The sequence below is a fragment of the Palaemon carinicauda genome, chromosome 3 (genome assembly GCF_036898095.1).
Source record: "Palaemon carinicauda isolate YSFRI2023 chromosome 3, ASM3689809v2, whole genome shotgun sequence".
In the NCBI taxonomy this organism is placed as follows: domain Eukaryota; kingdom Metazoa; phylum Arthropoda; class Malacostraca; order Decapoda; family Palaemonidae; genus Palaemon; species Palaemon carinicauda.
The window spans coordinates 82,790,829-82,811,088 of record NC_090727.1 but is presented as its reverse complement, the minus strand read 5'-3'; positions in this window follow the sequence as shown (position 1 = coordinate 82,811,088).

Genomic DNA, 20,260 nt, shown 5'->3' with positions numbered 1-20,260 from the left:
TTTTCATGAACAATTAACGTGGATAAGAACAAAATATAATATGAAATAGGAATTCGAAAAAAACGCATCCGTATCCCAAAATAAGTTTACGCATATATAAATATGCACAAACGCATAAGCGTATTATACGCTGTACATTTCTTGGATGACAAGGTAAGAGGCAAAACTTGTAGCATCCTGCTTTTCCAACTAGGGTTGTAGTTTGGCTAATAATAATAATAATAATAATAACATATATATATATATATATATATATATATATATATATATATATATATATATATATATATTGAGTGGAGAAACCTTAACGTGGTAAAAGAGTTTAGGTACCCCTATGATCAGCAAAGCTGTACTAGTAAGGGACACCCATACTAGGTTGGTTTGCTGTGAGCGATCAGACAAAAAATCCACGCTGTCCAGCTTGATGATGAAAACTGGCATAATCCCAGAAACGAAAAAAGAAGTCTGAGGCCTTTTTCCAGCAGTGGACTAGAAACAGCCGTTTCTAGTCTAGTGCAGGACAAGGGTCTCAGACATGTCATTGTTCAATTTGAGGTTTGGTCAGTTTTCATCACCACGCTGGCCAACTGCGGATTTGTGATGGTGGGAGATTTTCGTCTGATTGCTCACAGCAAACCTAATTAGTATTGGTGTCCCTGACTAGTACAGCTTTGTTGATCATGGCGATACACAAACCCTGTCACCACGCTAGGGTATTCCAGCTTTCAGAAAGAGTGAATATATATATATATATATATATATATATATATATATATATATATATATATATATATATATATATATATATATATATATAAGATAGTTAGAGAACCTTAACAGCAAACCGGGAAGACACTCAAGTAATGCCTACAGTGCATTGCGTGAGGTGTACTGAATGCACTATTCTCCATGGGGTAACTCGAGTGGCATTAGATCTAAGCAAAGACAATAATAATATCGTTTATATCAAAATAAATTTCCAAAATTTGAATGATGTTAGATCAAGTCATTATTATTTTGAAGAATTCTCACAATACGAATGAATGAAATTTATAACACACACAACAACAACAACAATAAATGCAGCTGTTCCTAGTCCACTGCAGGACAAAGGCCTCAGACATGTCGTTATTCCTTTATTCATATATCTGGGGTTGGCCATATTCATCACCACGCTGGCCACTGCGGATTGGTGATGGTGGGAGACTCTAGTCAGATTGCTCACAGCAAACCAACCTAGTATGGGTAGACCTGACTAGTACAGCTTGCTGATCATGGTGATACACTAACCCTTTCATCACGTGAAGGTATCACAATAACAACAGACACACACACACACACACACATATATATATATATATATATATATATATATATATATATATATATAATGTGATTAAGTATGGTTACATTAACCTTTCTAAAACAATGGATAAAGACCTTCAAAATTGATGTTTTATCATATAATTAATTTCAATGGAGAGATTAACTTTATTACATCATATTTTGCTCGTAATTCTTCAAAAATTGATTATTATCAATACCAATATTATCATTAAATGGATACGATTTTCCCTAAAGTACTTCAGCAATTCCTTTATTATGAGTCTTGTCCCAAGAATCGTCATAACGCATGCGCACACGCACGCATACACATATATAACACACATACACACACACACACACACACACACACACACATATATATATATATATATATATATATATATATATATATATATATATATATATATATATATATACTGTATATGTGTGTGTGTCCTGTTATTCTTTACGACTATCTATTGAATGTAATTTTCGTTATATATATATATATATATATATATATATATATATATATATATATATATATATATATATATATATATATATATATAGAGAGAGAGAGAGAGAGAGAGAGAGAGAGAGAGAGAGAGAGAGAGAGAGACTAGTTGCTGACTGTATCATTTGAAGGTAAATAATCCCTTAAGTCAAATTAAATACTGACAAAACATGACTTGTCATTACTTAAATAGATCACTTGTAGCAGAAGCGAGACTGAATAATAAAGGAATGAGGACACAAGACAAATTTAAATAACCGTCACAGACACACACACACACATTATAATTCTTACTACTTTCCCCCCTCTTTGACCAATATTTATCATTGTTTCTTCTTATTCCCCTTCCTTCAATCCCTATCTTTTCCTGTATCCCAATCTTTAGCTTGAGCTCGGTCGTAAAAATATTGGCTCACTTTTTCCCACGGTCTGAGGGGGGGGGAGGAGAAGGCCACCTGTCAATCAGCTAGTTTGGGCGTTGATTAAATTACTGCTGTTGGGAAAGAATTGGGATACGGGAAAAGATGGGGGATTGAAAGAAGGGGAATAAGAAGCAAGGATAAATACCAAACGAATGGAGAGGAAAGGAGTAAGAACTGATTGCCTTTACGTACATATCTATCTCGTAAATAAGCCTCACTTTTTGCGATTAAAAAGTCGATTGAAAAAGTCAGATATGTCAATTTAAAAAGATATCAAAATGATCTTCATAGTCTTGTAATTTGCATCGTATTGAAAACCTCCATGTCTGGAAATGTCCAAGAATAATAGTGTATGTGCGTGTGTCTGTCTGTGATGGTTATCTAAATTCGTCTTGTGTCCTCATTCCCTCATTATTCATTATTGCTTCTGCTACAACTGATCAGGTTAAGTAATGACAAGTCATGTTATGTCAGTATTCAATTCGTTTTAAGGAATTATTTACCTTTAGATAATACAGTCAGCATCTACTCTCTCTCTCTCTCTCTCTCTCTCTCTCTCTCTCTCTCTCTCTCTCTCTCTCTCTCTCTCTCTCTCTCTCTCTCTGTATATATATACATGTATATATATATATATATATATATATATATATATATATATATATATATATATATATATATATATATATATATATATATATATATATATATATTTACTGTATATATATTAACATATATATAAATATACGCACATATATATATAAATATATTTACTGCATATATATTGACATATATATAATTATACATATATATATATATATATATATATATATATATATATATGTGTATATATATATATATATATATATATATATATATACATATATTTAAAACGAAAATGAAATTTAATAGATACGCATAAAGAATAACCGAATGGGTCCCTAGTTATCGCAAAACCAGCAGGGAAAGGAAGAGAAGACGATGGATTGACGAACTAAGGAAATTGGCAGGCATAAACTGACATAGAAAGACCATAAACAGACGCGAATGGATAAAAAAAGTCTGGGGCCTTTGTTCTGCAGTGGAATAGTAAAGTCTGATATATATATATATATATATATATATATATATATATATATATATATATATATATATATATATATATATATATATATATATATACAGAGAGAGAGAGAGAGAGAGAGAGAGAGAGAGAGAGAGAGAGAGAGAGAAAGAGATGAACGTTTTTTTCTGCGAATAAACGGAAATGAAATATGAGCAGAATACTCTCTCTCTCTCTCTCTCTCTCTCTCTCTCTCTCTCTCTCTCTCTCTCTCTCTCTCATTTACACCGGCCATTAGGATAGGAAAGTATTTCTATAACTGGAGTGAAAAAGAACAAAATCGTCATCAGCGTAAAATTTCTCCTGTTTTCCGCCTATGAAGACATTTCGAAGACTTCTTCAAAGAGAGAGAGAGAGAGATTTGGGATTCCTTATTCTTCCGATTATTTCCTCAACTGTAAACACGAATACAAAGGAAATTTATACATTCCGGGAATGATCGAAGATGAAATAAGAACGCTTCCAGAATGGTCTTCAGGGGGTGAGATTTGCCTCAGAAGCGTCTTAGCTGATAAATGTTACGATTCGCACAGAAAGAAAATTATGAATAAATCTTTCCTTTTGTTGTGGTTTTTTAATTCCTTTCTGTATTTCTTTATCTTCTGGATTCTCGGTCGTTCTATTCGTTTATGTATGTATGTATGTATGTATGTATGTATGTATATAAGAAAGTTATTATCCACTATTGTCTCTCTCTCTCTCTCTCTCTCTCTCTTTCTCTCTCTCTCTCTCTCTCACCTTCATACCTGGAGACATTTGGACTCCAGTTGAAGCCATAAGAGAATTTGCTGTATTCTCTCTCTCTCTCTCTCTCTCTCTCTCTCTCTCTCTCTCTCTCTCTCTCTCTCTCTCTCTCTCAGTCCTCAACTTGCTTTTTTTTTTTTTAAATAATGCTAAATTCAGGAAAGGTTTCGGTAATCATAAATATGGTTTATCAAGTATTCAAAGCATTTGGCGTGAATTTTGAAATGGAGGCAATGAAGAAAGCAGTAAAAATTCTCCTTAACGGAGGATGGCAATGGAGATCAGCTCTGGAGGAAGAGCTGGACTTGTGCGACGCGGAGCGTCAGAATCTGCAGGATTACAGGACCCAAAACGGGATGTGGCGGCGCCTGCATTCTGCCCTTGGGTACATCGGTTTATCAAACCTGGTCAGGTACGAGGAACCAAACCTGTCACCCTGCGACGGAACTCTGGTGGGCCTGGCAAGGGACATTGTCGGCGGCGAAGCAGCGGAGAAGGATGAGATTCTCCGTTTGGTCGACCAACATGTCCTTTGGCCGAAGATGGCCTTGCTCTTGGGCACAGTTGCCTTTGGCACTGCTGCCGTCGGAGCATTTTTCTTTTTCAGGTACCTGTGTGGAAGAAACGGAAAAGGAGGAGAGACTGTGAGAGATGAAGAGCTTTTGCAGAATCTTCTCCAGGAAATCCGAGAAACTACACAGGAAGATAGTGAATATCTTCCAGCTGAAGGAGCATTCCCCGAAGAGCTGGAAGATAGTGAATATCTTCCAGCTGAAGGAGCATTCCCCGAAGAGCTGGAAGATGGTGAATTTCTTCCAGCTGAAGGAGCATTCCCCAAAGAGCTGGAAGATAGTGAATATCTTCCAGCTGAAGGAGCATTCCCCGAAGAGCTGGAAGATGATGAATTTCTTCCAGCTGAAGTAGCTTTCCAGGAATTCGATCTTCCTGCTGAACAAGAGGTCGAGGATGAACTGGAAGATGAAGTAGATCTTCCTGCGGAACAAGAGGTCGAGGATGAACTGGAAGATGAAGTAGATCTTCCTGCGGAACAAGAGGTCGAGGATGAACTGGAAGATGAAGTCGATCTTCCTGCGGAACAAGAGGTCGAGGATGAACTGGAAGATGAAGTCGATCTTCCTGCGGAACAAGAGGTCGAGGATGAACTGGAAGAAGAGATCGATCTCCCTGCGGAACAAGAGGTCGAGGATGAACTGGAAGAAGAGATCGATCTCCCTGCTGAACAAGAGGTCGAGGATGAACTGGAAGAAGAGATCGATCTCCCTGCTGAACAGGAGGTCGAGGATGAACTGGAAGAAGAGATCGATCTCCCTGCTGAACAGGAGGTCGAGGATGAACTGGAAGAAGAGATCGATCTCCCTGCTGAACAGGAGGTCGAGGATGAACTGGAAGATGAAGTAGATCTTCCTGTGGAACAAGAGGTCGAGGATGAACTGGAAGATGAAGTAGATCTTCCTGCGGAACAAGAGGTCGAGGATGAACTGGAAGATGAGATCGATCTCCCTGCTGAACAAGAGGTCGAGGATGAACTGGAAGATGAAGTCGATCTTCCTGCGGAACAAGAGGTCGAGGATGAACTGGAAGATGAGATCGATCTCCCTGCGGAACAAGAGGTCGAGGATGAACTGGAAGAAGAGATCGATCTCCCTGCTGAACAAGAGGTCGAGGATGAACTGGAAGAAGAGATCGATCTCCCTGCTGAACAAGAGGTCGAGGATGAACTGGAAGAAGAGATCGATCTCCCTGCTGAACAAGAGGTCGAGGATGAACTGGAAGAAGAGATCGATCTCCCTGCTGAACAGGAGGTCGAGGATGAACTGGAAGAAGAGATCGATCTCCCTGCTGAACAAGAGGTCGAGGATGAACTGGAAGATGAGATCGATCTCCCTGCTGAACAAGAGGTCGAGGATGAACTGGAAGATGAAATCGATCTTCCAGTGGAAGAACAGCTAACTGAGCCCGTTCTTCCTCAAAGAGGAGAAGAAAAGGATGTAACCTGGCTGATTCTAGTATGCTATGTACCTTGATGGGGTGCACAGGGCTTTGTCAAGTGTACAACATGGTCGGATATCTAGATCTATTCTTTTGGATACCAATCTTCGTTTGGTTCTGGGGGCATAATCTAGAAGACTGGCTATGCAGAGGGATGAAGCTGGGATTCTTCTAGTATGCAGACAAGTTCTTGGAGGTTGAACCAAGACATCTTTGGCTGGGAAGAGAAGCTACATCTTTTGGAGGTAGTCCTTCATCAGTCCAAATTTTTAGGAGCTCGCAGCTGTGGAGCATCAAATAGCAGGAGCAGAAGATAGTAACAGCTAGCAAAAGTTAGCAGCAGTAGCAGAACCAGCAGCAATTGGAGAGCAACGGTTAGCAGTAGCTAGCAGCAGTCGCAGCTGAAGTTAGCAGCAGTATGCAGCAGACGTTAGCAGAAGCAGCTAGCAGCAGCTAGGAGCAACAGCAAGCAGCATGTGCTAGCAGCAGCAGCTTGCAGCAGCAACAGTTGCAGTAGTGAGCGGCTGCAGCAGAAGCAAGCAGCAGCTACAGCAGGCTGCAGAAGCAGCAGCAGCTAGCAAAAGCAGCAACAGCTAAAAAAGGTAGCAGTAGCTGCAGCTAGCAAAAGCAGCTGAAGGAGCAGTCTGCAGAAGCAGCAGTAAGCAGCAGCAGCAGCAGCTAGCAAAAGCAGCAGCAGCAGCAGCAGCTAGCAAAAGCAGCAGCAGCAGCAGCAGCTAGCAAAAGCAGCAGCAGCTACCAAAGGTAGCAGCAGCTGCAGCTAGCAAATGCAGCAGCAGCAGCAATCTGCAAAAGCATCAGTAAGCAGCAGCAGCAGCCGCAAGCAAGAGCAGCAGTAGCAGCAGCAAGCAGCAGCACTAGCAACAGCAGCTTGCAGTAGCAAATAGCAGCAGCTAGTAGCCGAAAGCAACGTTGCAGCATACAACAGCTAGCAATAGCAGAGACTGCAGCTAGCAGCAGCAGTAATTAGCAGCTACAATTGATAGTAGCTAACAGCATCAGTTATGAGAGAGAGCAGAATCTGCCAACAGCTGGGGGTCGTGAGAAACACCAGGAACAGATGCAGCAAAAAAAAAAAAATGAAAATACTGAAAAATTAAAAAAAAAAAATTAAAAAAAAAGGCAACAGACAGAGGAGGACGAGAAGGAGGAGGAGAAGCAGCAAAAAAAAAAACAATAAACCAAAAAAAGGTGATTATAATATCGCCACCAAAAAAAAAAAAAATGGTGATTATAATATCGCCACCAAAAAAAAAAAATATGAAAAATGGTGATTATAATATCGCCACCAAAAAGATAAAAAAGAAAAAATGGTGATTATAATATCGCCACCAAAAAAAATAAAAAACAAAAAAATGGTGATTATAATATCGCCACCAAAAAAAATAAAAAACAAAAAAATGGTGATTATAATATCGCCACCAAAAAAAATAAAAAACAAAAAAATGGTGATTATAATATCGCCACCAAAAAAAATAAAAAACAAAAAAATGGTGATTATAATATCGCCACCAAAAAAAATAAAAAAACAAAAAAATGGTGATTATAATATCGCCACCAAAAAAAATAAAAAACAAAAAAATGGTGATTATAATATCGCCACCAAAAAAAATAAAAAACAAAAAAATGGTGATTATAATATCGCCACCAAAAAAAACAAAAAACAAAAAAATGGTGATTATAATATCGCCACCAAAAAAAATAAAAAACAAAAAATGGGGATTATAATATCGCCACCAAAAAAAAAAATAGATAAAAATGGTGATTATAATATCGCCACCAAAAAAAATAAAAAACAAAAAAATGGTGATTATAATATCGCCACCAAAAAAAAAAATGGTGATTATAATATCGCCACCAAAAAAAACAAAAAACAAAAAAATGGTGATTATAATATCGCCACCAAAAAAAATAAAAAACAAAAAAATGGTGATTATAATATCGCCACCAAAAAAAAAAAATGGTGATTATAATATCGCCACCAAAAAAAATAAAAAACAAAAAAATGGTGATTATAATATCGCCACAAAAAAAAAATGGTGATTATAATATCGCCACCAAAAAAAAAACAAAAAACAAAAAAATGGTGATTATAATATCGCCACCAAAAAAATAAAAAACAAAAAAATGGTGATTATAATATCGCCACCAAAAAAAACAAAAAAACAAAAAAATGGTGATTATAATATCGCCACCAAAAAAAAAAAAAAAAAAAATGGTGATTATAATATCGCCACCAAAAAATAAAAAAAATAAATAAAAATGGTGATTATAATATCGCCACCAAAAAAACAAAAAAACAAAAAAATGGTGATTATAATATCGCCACCAAAAAAAATAAAAAACAAAAAAATGGTGATTATAATATCGCCACCAAAAAAAACCAAAAACAAAAAAATGGTGATTATAATATCGCCACCAAAAAAAAAACAAAAAACAAAAAAATGGTGATTATAATATCGCCACCTAAAAAAATAAAAAACAAAAAAATGGTGATTATAATATCGCCACCAAAAAAAACAAAAAAACAAAAAAATGGTGATTATAATATCGCCACCAAAAAAAATAAAAAACAAAAAAATGGTGATTATAATATCGCCACCAAAAAAAAAAAAAAATGGTGATTATAATATCGCCACGAAAAAAAATAAAAAACAAAAAAATGGTGATTATAATATCGCCACCAAAAAAAACCAAAAACAAAAAAAAGGTGATTATAATATCGCCACCAAAAAAATAAAAAACAAAAAAATGGTGATTATAATATCGCCACCAAAAAAAACAAAAAACAAAAAAATGGTGATTATAATATCGCCACCAAAAAAAACAAAAAACAAAAAAATGGTGATTATAATATCGCCACCAAAAAAAATAAAAAACAAAAAAATGGTGATTATAATATCGCCACCAAAAAAATAAAAAACAAAAAAATGGTGATTATAATATCGCCACCAAAAAAAATAAAAAACAAAAAAATGGTGATTATAATATCGCCACCAAAAAAAATAAAAAACAAAAAAATGGTGATTATAATATCGCCACCAAAAAAAACAAAAAACAAAAAAATGGTGATTATAATATCGCCACCAAAAAAAATAAAAAACAAAAAAATGGTGATTATAATATCGCCACCAAAAAAAATAAAAAAAAAAAATGGTGATTATAATATCGCCACCAAAAAAAACCAAAAACAAAAAAAAGGTGATTATAATATCGCCACCAAAAAAATAAAAAACAAAAAAATGGTGATTATAATATCGCCACCAAAAAAAACCAAAAACAAAAAAATGGTGATTATAATATCGCCACCAAAAAAAATAAAAAAAAAAAAATGGTGATTATAATATCGCCACCAAAAAAAATAAAAAACAAAAAAATGGTGATTATAATATCGCCACCAAAAAAATAAAAAACAAAAAAATGGTGATTATAATATCGCCACCAAAAAAAATAAAAAACAAAAAAATGGTGATTATAATATCGCCACCAAAAGAAATAAAAAACAAAAAAATGGTGATTATAATATCGCCACCAAAAAAAAACAAAAAACAAAAAAATGGTGATTATAATATCGCTACCAAAAAAAATAAAAAACAAAAAATGGTGATTATAATATCGCCACCAAAAAAAAAAATAAAAATGGTGATTATAATATCGCCACCAAAAAAAATAAAAAACAAAAAAATGGTGATTATAATATCGCCACCAAAAAAAAAAATGGTGATTATAATATCGCCACCAAAAAAAACAAAAAACAAAAAAATGGTGATTATAATGTCGCCACCAAAAAAAATAAAAAACAAAAAAATGGTGATTATAATATCGCCACCAAAAAAAAAAAAAATGGTGATTATAATATTGCCACCAAAAAAAAACAAAAAAATGGTGATTATAATATCGCCACCAAAAAAAATAAAAAACAAAAAAATGGTGATTATAATATCGCCACCAAAAAAAACAAAAAAACAAAAAAATGGTGATTATAATATCGCCACCAAAAAAACAAAAAAACAAAAAAATGGTGATTATAATATCGCCACCAAAAAATAAAAAAATAAATAAAAATGGTGATTATAATATCGCCACCAAAAAAACAAAAAAACAAAAAAATGGTGATTATAATATCGCCACCAAAAAAAATAAAAAACAAAAAAATGGTGATTATAATATCACCACCAAAAAAACAAAAAAACAAAAAAAATGGTGATTATAATATCGCCACCAAAAAAACAAAAAACCAAAAAAATGGTGATTATAATATCGCCACCAAAAAAAATAAAAAACAAAAAAATGGTGATTATAATATCGCCACCAAAAAAAACAAAAAAACAAAAAAATGGTGATTATAATATCGCCACCAAAAAAATAAAAAACAAAAAAATGGTGATTATAATATCGCCACCAAAAAAAACAAAAAAACAAAAAAATGGTGATTATAATATCGCCACCAAAAAAAATAAAAAACAAAAAAATGGTGATTATAATATCGCCACCAAAAAAAACCAAAAACAAAAAAAAGGTGATTATAATATCGCCACCAAAAAAATAAAAAACAAAAAAATGGTGATTATAATATCGCCACCAAAAAAAAATGGTGATTATAATATCGCCACCCAAAAAAAGAAAAAAAAAAAAATGGTGATTATAATATCGCCTACAACAAAAAAAAATGGTGATTATAATATCGCCACCAAAAAAAAAAACAAAAAACAAAAAAATGGTGATTATAATATCGCCAACAAAAAAAACAAAAATCAAAAAATGGTGATTATAATATCGCCACCAAAAAAAAAAATAAATAAAAATGGTGATTATAATATCGCCACCAAAAAAACAAAAAACAAAAAAATGGTGATTATAATATCGCCATAAAAAAACAAAAAACAAAAAAATGGTGATTATAATATCGCCACCAAAAAAAACAAAAAACAAAAAAATGGTGATTATAATATCGCCACCAAAAAAATAAAAAACAAAAAATGGTGATTATAATATCGCCACCAAAAAAAATAAAAAACAAAAAAATGGTGATTATAATATTGCCACCAAAAAAACAAAAAACAAAAAAATGGTGATTATAATATCGCCACCAAAAAAATAAAAAACAAAAAAATGGTGATTATAATATCGCCAAAAAAAAAAACAAAAATCAAAAAATGATTATAATATCGCCACCAAAAAAAAAAATAAATAAAAATGGTGATTATAATATCGCCACCAAAAAAACAAAAAACAAGAAAATGGTGATTATAATATCGCCACCAAAAAAAATAAAAAACAAAAAAATGGTGATTATAGTATCGCCACCAAAAAAAACAAAAAACAAAAAAATGGTGATTATAATATCGCCACCAAAAAAATAAAAAACAAAAAAATGGTGATTATAATATCGCCACCAAAAAAAAAATAAATAAAAATGGTGATTATAATATCGCCACCAAAAATATAAAAAACAAAAAAATGGTGATTATAATATCGCCACCAAAAAAAATAAAAAACAAAAAAATGGTGATTATAATATCGCCAACAAAAAAAAAATGGTGATTATAATATCGCCACTAAAAAAAAAAACAAAAAACAAAAAAATGGTGATTATAATATTGCCAACAAAAAAAAACAAAAATCAAAAAAATGGTGATTATAATATCGCCACCAAAAATAAAAAAAATAAAAATGGTGATTATAATATCGCCACCAAAAAAACAAAAAAACAAAAAAATGGTGATTATAATATCGCCACAAAAAAAACAAAAACAAAAAAATGGTGATTATAATATCGCCACCAAAAAAATAAAAAACAAAAAAATGGTGATTATAATATCGCCACCAAAAAAAACAAAAAACAAAAAAATGGTGATTATAATATCGCCACCAAAAAAAATAGTGATTATAATATCACCACCCAAAAAAAACAAAAAACAAAAAAATGGTGATTATAATATCGCCACCGAAAAAAACAAAAAACAAAAAAATGGTGATTATAATATCGCCACCAAAAAAAATAAAAAACAAAAAAATGGTGATTATAATATCGCCACCAATAAAAAAAATAAATAAAAATGGTGATTATAATATCGCCACCAAAAAAACAAAAAAACAAAAAAATAGTGATTATAATATCGCCACCAAAAAAAATAAAAAACAAAAAAATGGTGATTATAATATCGCCACCCAAAAAAAAACCAAAAACAAAAAAATGGTGATTATAATATCACCACCAAAAAAAAAATGGTGATTATAATATCGCCACCAAAAAAAAAAAACAAAAAACAAAAAAATGGTGATTATAATATCGCCAACAAAAAAAAACAAAAATCAAAAAATGGTGATTATAATATCGCCACCAAAAAAAATTAAAAATATAAAAAAAGGTGATTATAATATCGCTACCAAAAAAAAAAAATTTATAGGAAAAAGGGAAAACAAGTTTTGTTTGATTTTATTTGATAAGGATTTTTTTTTCTGTTTTGTTTTGTTTAGAAAGGAATAATCTTTTTGTTAAGTTTTGTGCTTTACCCATTCTGGACAGGTTCAGGACATCAGTTTCATTGGAAAGGACACCTGAAACTATTCGGCTTGAATACAAAAACCAAAAAAAAAAAAAAAAAAAAGGAGCAGCAGCAAGAGGAGGAAGAGAAGGAGGAGGAGAAGCAGCAAAAGAAAAAAACCTAAAAAAATAAAAAAATAGAAAAAAAGGAGCAGCAGCAAGAGGAGGAAGAGAAGGAGGAGGAGAAGCAGCACACAAAAAAACATAAAACCTAAAAAAAAATTACAAAAAAAAAAAAAGGAGCAGCAGCAAGAGGAGGAAGAGAAGGAGGAAGCAGCAAACAAAAACAAAAACCTAAAAAAAAAAAAAAGAGTAGCAGCAAGAGGAGAAAGAGAAGGAGGAGGAGAAGCAGAAAAAAAAAACTAAAAAAATACAAAAATAAAAAAAAATAAAAAAGGAGCAGCAGCAAGGGGAGGAAGAGAAGGAGGAGGAGAAGTAGCAAAAAAAAAAAAAACAAATAGAATAAAAAATAAAGAAAAAAAAATAAAAAAAAGGAGCAGCAGCAAGAAGAGGAAGAGAAGGAAGAGGAGAAGCAACAAAAAAAAACTAAAAAAATACAAAAAAAAAAAGAAAAAAAAAGAGCAGCAGCAAGAGGAGGAAGAGAAGGAGGAGGAGAAGAAGCAAAAAAAAAAAAAACTAAAAAAAAAAAAAAAAAAAAAAAAAAGGAGCAGCAGCAAGAAGAGGAAGAGGAGGAGGGGGAAAAGCAGCAAAAAAAAACTAAAAGAAATACAAAAATTAAAATAAAAAAAAAAGGAGCAGCAGCAAGAGGAGGAAGAATAGGAGGAGGAGAAGCAGCAAAAAAAAAAAACCTAAAAAAAATACATAAAAAAAAAGAAAAAAAAAAGGAGCAGCAGCAAGAAGAGGAAGAGAAGGAGGAGGAGAAGCAGCAAAAAAAAAAAAATACATAATAAAAAAGAAAAAGAAAAAGGAGCAGCAGCAAGAGGAGGAAGAGAAGGAGGAGGAGAAGCAGCTAAAAAAAAAAACTAAAAAAAAATAAAAAAATAAAAAAAAGGAGCAACAGCAAGAAGAGGAAGAGAAGGAGGAGGAGAAGCAGCAAAAAAAAAAACTAAAAAAAAAAAAAAAAAAAAAGAAAGAAAAAGGAGCAGCAGCAAGAAGAGGAAAAGAAGGAGGAGGAGAAGCAGCAAAAAAAAAACCTAAAAAAAAATACAAAACAAAAAAGAAGAAAAAAGGAGCAGAAGCAAGAGGAGGAAGAAAAAGAGGAGAAACAGCAAAAAAAAAAAAACTAAAAAAAAAACTAAAAAAAAAATACATAAATAAAAAAAAAGAATAAAGAGGAGCAGCAGCAAGAGGAGGAAGAAAAAGAGGAGAAGAAGCAGCAGCAAAAAAAATAGAAAAAAAAACAGAAAAACCAAAAAAAAAAAAACTATGGATTATAGAAGTTAGACAGAAAAAGAAACTTTGTTTTGAGGAGGAAATATCCTTTGATGTAGTGGTACATGCCTACATTATAGGATAAAGTACTGTCTCAGTTGGAACGATCAAGTATTTAGACTATGGAAGATGGACAGAAAAAGGAACTTTCTTTTGAGGAGGAAATATCCTTTGATGTAGTGGTACATGCCTACATTATAGGATAAAGTACTGTCTCAGTTGGAACGATCAAGTATTTGGACTATGGAAGATGGACAGAAAAAGGAACTTTCTTTTGAGGAGGAAATATCCTTTGATGTAGTGGTACATGCCTACATTATAGGATAAAGTACTGTCTCAGTTGGAACGATCAAGGATTTGGACTATGGAAGATGGACAGAAAAAGGAACTTTCATTTGACGAGGAAATATCCTTTGATGTAGTGGTACATTCCTACATTATAGGATAAAGTACTGTCTCAGTTGGAACGATCAAGTATTTGGACTATGGAAGATGGACAGAAAAAGGAACTTTGTTTTGAGGAGGAAATATCCTTTGATGTAGTGGTACATGCCTACATTATAGGATAAAGTACTCTCTCAGTTGGAACGATCAAGGATTTGGACTATGGAAGATGGACAGGAAAATGAACTTTGTTTTGAGGAGGAAATATCCTTTGATGTAGTGGTACATGCCTACATTATAGGATAAAGTACTCTCTCAGTTGGAACGATCAAGTATTTAGACTATGGAAGATGGACAGAAAAAGGAACTTTCATTTGACGAGGAAATATCCTTTGATGTAGTGGTACATGCCTACATTATAGGATAAAGTACTGTCTCAGTTGAAACGATCAAGGATTTGGACTATGGAAGATGGACAGAAAAAGGAACTTTGTTTTGAGGAGGAAATATCCTTTGATGTAGTGGTACATGCCTACATTATAGGATAAAGTACTGTCTCAGTTGGAACGATCAAGGATTTGGACTATGGAAGATGGACAGGAAAATGAACTTTGTTTTGAGGAGGAAATATCCTTTGATGTAGTGGTACATGCCTACATTATAGGATAAAGTACTGTCTCAGTTGAAACGATCAAGTATTTGGACTATGGAAGATGGACAGAAAAAGGAACTTTGTTTTGAGGAGGAAATATCCTTTGATGTAGTGGTACATGCCTACATTATAGGATAAAGTACTGTCTCAGTTGGAACGATCAAGTATTTGGACTATGGAAGATGGACAGAAAAAGGAACTTTGTTTTGAGGAGGAAATATCCTTTGATGTAGTGGTACATTCCTACATTATAGGATAAAGTACTGTCTCAGTTGAAACGATCAAGGATTTGGACTATGGAAGATGGACAGAAAAAGGAACTTTGTTTTGAGGAGGAAATATCCTTTGATGTAGTGGTACATGCCTACATTATAGGATAAAGTACTCTCTCAGTTGGAACGATCAAGGATTTGGACTATGGAAGATGGACAGAAAAAGGAACTTTGTTTTGAGGAGGAAATATCCTTTGATGTAGTGGTACATGCCTACATTATAGGATAAAGTACTGTCTCAGTTGGAACGATCAAGTATTTGGACTATGGAAGATGGACAGAAAAAGGAACTTTGTTTTGAGGAGGAAATATCCTTTGATGTAGTGGTACATGCCTACATTATAGGATAAAGTACTGTCTCAGTTGGAACGATCAAGTATTTGGACTATGGAAGATGGACAGAAAAAGGAACTTTGTTTTGAGGAGGAAATATCCTTTGATGTAGTGGTACATTCCTACATTATAGGATAAAGTACTGTCTCAGTTGGAACGATCAAGTATTTGTACTATGGAAGATGGACAGAAAAAGGAACTTTGTTTTGAGGAGGAAATATCCTTTGATGTAGTGGTACATGCCTACATTATAGGATAAAGTACTCTCTCAGTTGGAACGATCAAGGATTTGGACTATGGAAGATGGACAGGAAAATGAACTTTGTTTTGAGGAGGAAATATCCTTTGATGTAGTGGTACATGCCTACATTATAGGATAAAGTACTGTCTCAGTTGGAACGATCAAGGATTTGGACTATGGAAGATGGACAGAAAAAGGAACTTTCATTTGACGAGGAAATATCCTTTGATGTAGTGGTACATGCCTACATTATAGGATAAAGTACTGTCTCAGTTGAAACGATCAAGGATTTGGACTATGGAAGATGGACAGAAAAAGGAACTTTGTTTTGAGGAGGAAATATCCTTTGATGTAGTGGTACATGCCTACATTATAGGATAAAGTACTGTCTCAGTTGGAACGATCAAGGATTTGGACTATGGAAGATGGACAGGAAAATGAACTTTGTTTTGAGGAGGAAATATCCTTTGATGTAGTGGTACATGCCTACATTATAGGATAAAGTACTGTCTCAGTTGAAACGATCAAGTATTTGGACTATGGAAGATGGACAGAAAAAGGAACTTTGTTTTGAGGAGGAAATATCCTTTGATGTAGTGGTACATTCCTACATTATAGGATAAAGTACTGTCTCAGTTGAAACGATCAAGGATTTGGACTATGGAAGATGGACAGAAAAAGGAACTTTCATTTGAGGAGGAAATATCCTTTGATGTAGTGGTACATTCCTACATTATAGGATAAAGTACTGTCTCAGTTGGAACGATCAAGGATTTGGACTATGGAAGATGGACAGAAAAAGGAACTTTCATTTGAGGAGGAAATATCCTTTGATGTAGTGGTACATGCCTACATTATAGGATAAAGTACTGTCTCAGTTGGAACGATCAAGGATTTGGACTATGGAAGATGGACAGAAAAAGGAACTTTCATTTGACGAGGAAATATCCTTTGATGTAGTGGTACATGCCTACATTATAGGATAAAGTACTGCCTCAGTTGGAATTATCAAGTATTTGGACTATGGAAGATGGACAGAAAAAGGAACTTTGTTTTGAGGAGGAAATATCCTTTGATGTAGTGGTACATGCCTACATTATAGGATAAAGTACTGTCTCAGTTGGAACGATCAAGGATTTGGACTATGGAAGATGGACAGAAAAAGGAACTTTGTTTTGAGGAGGAAATATCCTTTGATGTAGTGGTACATGCCTACATTATAGGATAAAGTACTGTCTCAGTTGGAACGATCAAGGATTTGGACTATGGAAGATGGACAGGAAAATGAACTTTGTTTTGAGGAGGAAATATCCTTTGATGTAGTGGTACATGCCTACATTATAGGATAAAGTACTGTCTCAGTTGAAACGATCAAGGATTTGGACTATGGAAGATGGACAGAAAAAGGAACTTTGTTTTGAGGAGGAAATATCCTTTGATGTAATGGTACATGCCTACATTATAGGATAAAGTACTGTCTCAGTTGGAACGATCAAGGATTTGGACTATGGAAGATGGACAGGAAAATGAACTTTGTTTTGAGGAGGAAATATCCTTTGATGTAGTGGTACATGCCTACATTATAGGATAAAGTACTGCCTCAGTTGGAATTATCAAGTATTTGGACTATGGAAGATGGACAGAAAAAGGAACTTTGTTTTGAGGAGGAAATATCCTTTGATGTAGTGGTACATGCCTACATTATAGGATAAAGTACTGTCTCAGTTGGAACGATCAAGGATTTGGACTATGGAAGATGGACAGGAAAATGAACTTTGTTTTGAGGAGGAAATATCCTTTGATGTAGTGGTACATGCCTACATTATAGGATAAAGCACTGTCTCAGTTGGAACGATCAAGGATTTGGACTATGGAAGATGGACAGGAAAATGAACTTTGTTTTGAGGAGGAAATATCCTTTGATGTAGTGGTACATGCCTACATTATAGGATAAAGTACTGTCTCAGTTGAAACGATCAAGGATTTGGACTATGGAAGATGGACAGAATAAGGAACTTTCATTTGAGGAGGAAATATCCTTTGATGTAGTGGTACATGCCTACATTATAGGATAAAGTACTGCCTCAGTTGGAACGATCAAGTATTTGGACATGGAAGATGGACAGAAAAAGGAACTTTGTTTTTAGGAGGAAATATCCTTTGATGTAGTGGTACATGCCTACATTATAGGATAAAGTACTCTCTCAGTTGGAACGATCAAGGATTTGGACTATGGAAGATGGACAGAAAAAGGAGCTTTCTTTTGAGGAGGAAATATCCTTTGATGTAGTGGTACAAGCCTACATTATAGGATAAAGTACTGTCTCAGTTGGAACGATCAAGGATTTGGACTATGGAAAATGGACAAAAAAAGGAACTTTCTTTTGAGGAGGAAATATCCTTTGATGTAGTGGTACATGCCTACATTATAGGATAAAGTACTCTCTCAGTTGGAACGATCAAGGATTTGGACTATGGAAGATGGACAGAAAAAGGAGCTTTCTTTTGAGGAGGAAATATCCTTTGATGTAGTGGTACAAGCCTACATTATAGGATAAAGTACTGCCTCAGTTGGAATTATCAAGTATTTGGACTATGGAAGATGGACAGAAAAAGGAACTTTGTTTTGAGGAGGAAATATCCTTTGATGTAGTGGTACAAGCCTACATTATAGGATAAAGTACTGTCTCAGTTGGAACGATCAAGGATTTGGACTATGGAAAATGGACAAAAAAAGGAACTTTCTTTTGAGGAGGAAATATCCTTTGATGTAGTGGTACATGCCTACATTATAGGATAAAGTACTGTCTCAGATGGAACGATCAAGGATTTGGACTATGGAAGATGGACAGAAAAAGGAACTTTCATTTGAGGAGGAAATATCCTTTGATGTAGTGGTACATTCCTACATTATAGGATAAAGTACTATCTCAGTTGGAACGATCAAGGATTTGGACTATGGAAAATGGACAAAAAAAGGAACTTTGTTTTGAGGAGGAAATATCCTTTGATGTAGTGGTACAAGCCTACATTATAGGATAAAGTACTGTCTCAGTTGGAAGGATCAAGTATTTAGACTATGGAAGATGGACAGAAAAAGGAACTTTGTTTTGAGGAGGAAATATCCTTTGATGTAGTGGTACATTCCTACATTATAGGATAAAGTACTGTCTCAGTTTGAACGATCAAGTATTTGGACTATGGAAGATGGACAGGAAAATGAACTTTCTTTTGAGGAGGAAATATCCTTTGATGTAGTGGTACACTCCTACATTATAGGATAAAGTACTGTCTCAGTTGGAAGGATCAAGTATTTAGACTATGGAAGATGGACAGAAAAAGGAACTTTGTTTTGAGGAGGAAATATCCTTTGATGTAGTGGTACATGCCTACATTATAGGATAAAGTACTGTCTCAGTTGGAACGATCAAGGATTTGGACTATGGAAGATGGACAGGAAAATGAACTTTCTTTTGAGGAGGAAATATCCTTTGATGTAGTGGTACATGCCTACATTATAGGATAAAGTACTATCTCAGTTGGAACGATCAAGGATTTGGACTATGGAAGATGGACAGGAAAATGAACTTTCTTTTGAGGAGGAAATATCCTTTGATGTAGTGGTACATGCCTACATTATAGGATAAAGTACTATCTCAGTTGGAACGATCAAGGATTTGGACTATGGAAGATGGACAGGAAAATGAACTTTCTTTTGAGGAGAAAATATCCTTTGATGTAGTGGTACATGCCTACATTATAGGATAAAGTACTATCTCAGTTGGAACGATCAAGGATTTGGACTATGGAAGATGGACAGGAAAATGAACTTTCTTTTGAGGAGGAAATATCCTTTGATGTAGTGGTACATGCCTACATTATAGGATAAAGTACTATCTCAGTTGGAACGATAAAGGATTTGGACTATGGAAGATGGACAGGAAAATGAACTTTCTTTTGAGGAGGAAATATCCTTTGATGTAGTGGTACATGCCTACATTATAGGATAAAGTACTATCTCAGTTGGAACGATCAAGGATTTGGACTATGGAAGATGGACAGGAAAATGAACTTTGTTTTGAGGAGGAAATATCCTTTGATGTAGTGGTACATGCCTACATTATAGGATAAAGTACTATCTCAGTTGGAACGATCAAGGATTTGGACTATGGAAGATGGACAGGAAAATGAACTTTCTTTTGAGGAGGAAATATCCTTTGATGTAGTGGTACATTCCTACATTATAGGATAAAGTACTGTCTCAGTTGGAAGGATCAAGGAT